This window comes from Lynx canadensis, chromosome X (genome assembly GCF_007474595.2).
Source record: "Lynx canadensis isolate LIC74 chromosome X, mLynCan4.pri.v2, whole genome shotgun sequence".
Classification (NCBI taxonomy): domain Eukaryota; kingdom Metazoa; phylum Chordata; class Mammalia; order Carnivora; family Felidae; genus Lynx; species Lynx canadensis.
In genome coordinates this window covers 75,660,172-75,662,537 of record NC_044321.2, presented here as the reverse complement: position 1 = coordinate 75,662,537, position 2,366 = coordinate 75,660,172, and the positions used below count along the sequence as shown (strand labels likewise).

At 40.2% G+C, this 2,366-nt stretch overlaps 1 pseudogene; it reads right to left on the bottom strand.

The window, feature by feature from the left end:
* Positions 1–1,211: 1,211 nt before the first annotated feature.
* Positions 1,212–1,731, bottom strand: LOC115506825 (annotated as a pseudogene).
* Between the last annotated feature and the right edge of the window lie 635 nt (positions 1,732–2,366).

Here is a 2,366-nt window from a genome sequence, read left to right as displayed (position 1 = left end):
AATGCAAAGCTCAACGTGAGGCTCAAACCCATGAACTGTGAAATCATGACCTGAGCCGAAATCAAGAGTCAGATGCTTAACCTACTGAGCCACCTAGGTACCCCTCAATTTTGTATTCTTATTATCATGCTTTTTTGCTTTATTATAACTCTCTGATTTAGCTTGCTTATTTAAAAAAAAATGGAAGTTGGGTTGTTTTACAGACACTGGCTTTGGCAAGAAGCCTGATTACATTTGCTGAGCCTCCTAGTAGCAATATCAATGAATTAATTAAAATGCTGAGACCACAGGACCTACCTAGAGAGATAAAGAATGAATGTGCTAGTAGTTCCCAGCTGTAAGTTTCTGCATTTGTTGAAATAACCTTGAGGAAATAATTCAGTTATTTCACTCTGCAGGGTGACAAAAGGTGATATAACACACCAATTTTTTTTTCTTAATAATAAAACTGTAGGAACCAAAATTCCCTCTTTCTCCTCCTCCCTCCATGACACTTCATAAAGCTGCTTCCAGAATGAACTAGTCACACTTTTGAGTTTCTTTATCAAACTTATAGCTGCAGATGTTGGAAAGGATTGCTTTCCCTTTGTTTAACCACTTTAGTATGACTAACTCACGAACACACCGGATCAAGGCAATTTACTCCTCAATTTTCCATCTTGGATATGCAGCATGCATTCTGAGTCATACAGAGTCCACTCTTCAGAATGTATGCTATAAAGCTCAGAGAGGCTAATAATCAAATTAGGCTGGTAACAAATGGCAATTTATAATGCTGAAAATAATTAGAGGTCAAAGAACTAAACTCCGTGAGGAGTTTTAATTATCTTGTCCTTTGTGACTCCACAAGAACATTTTTTAAGGAACACTGTCACAGCATTCAACTGGTACTTTTAGTTTCATTAAGAAAATTTACATAGCCTGTTACATAAATGGGAAATATGCACTTTCTTTCCAAGTAGAGCAGGGATCTAAAACCTTTTCTTCCGGGTTGGAAAGCAAGCACTGTCTTGGTTTGATGTCCAATTAGAATACCATTCGTCAAATCTTTTGCTTCCCATAGCACTGATGAATGGAGAAACACAGTGCTTCCTCTACAAGGGAATCTCTAGATTGGACAGAACATGGATAGAGAAGAACTGTAACAAACAAAACAACAACAAGACTTTTCCATCCTTATTTCCTGTGCCATTTCACTTATTTTTTACTTCTTTTTTTTCCAGTTTGTTTGTGCTTATTGATGCCATGATGCTCAGGCCTTGACCACAAACTTTTGCAGTGGATACAACTGCTCCTTCTGCTGCTGCTTCTTGGTCTTCAGCTTCTCCTCATGCTTGCTAAGATGGTAATCCATGGCACGTGTTTTCTTGGTCTGAAGACCCAGAATCTTGTATTTCTTGCCCTTGTAGAACTTTCTGAGGTTTTCTTTCTGGGTCTGGTTAATAATAGTGTGAATGCAGGCAATGGATTTGCAAACAATTTGGATCTTGGAGAACTTAGATACCATACTGTCACTTTAGTGACATAGAGCTGGTTCAACTCCAACTTTAGGTTGTCTAGCTGTTACAGCAGCTCCTCCTTTTTTCCAGAAAGACCTCAAACTCTAACCTTGGCAATGGTTGCACAAGCCACCACCACTTGTTCTGAGGAAAAGTGTTTTTTGCTTCTTAATTGTACTTCCCACTGCCACATGTATATCCACACACACCCTACAGCCACCATAGCCACCATTTCTGTAGATCAAAATGCTCTTCACCTTTCATGGCCTAACTTATTTTAATTTTTTTTAACGTTTATTTATTTTTGGGACAGAGAGAGACAGAGCACGAACGGGGGAGGGGCAGAGAGAGAGGGAGACACAGAATCGGAAGCAGGCTCCAGGCTCTGAGCCATCAGCCCAGAGCCTGACACGGGGCTCGAACTCACAGACCGTGAGATCGTGACCTGAGCCGAAGTCAGACGCTCAACCGACTGAGCCACCCAGGCGCCCCTATTTTAATTTTTTAATTAATTTTTTTAGAGAGGCAGAGAGAGAAAGCAAGGTGGGGAGAGGAACAGAGGGAGAGAGAGAATCCCAAGCAGGTTCCATGCTCAGTGAGGAGCCTGATGTAGGACTCAATCCCATGACACTGGGATCATGACCTGAGCTGAAATCAAGAGTCAGATGTTCAACCACCTGAGCCACTCAAGTGTCCTTCATGGCCTAACATCTTTTTTGGCTGTGTTTAATGTGGGTTTGCTTATTTACATTTTTGTTTGGAGGAGAATGGCAAAATTGATTAACCAAAGAAAGATACAATATCAACTGAATGTGGAATCTCTTATGCAAAAATAAATACAAAAAGCTTCTATCCTTAAATGCTAAA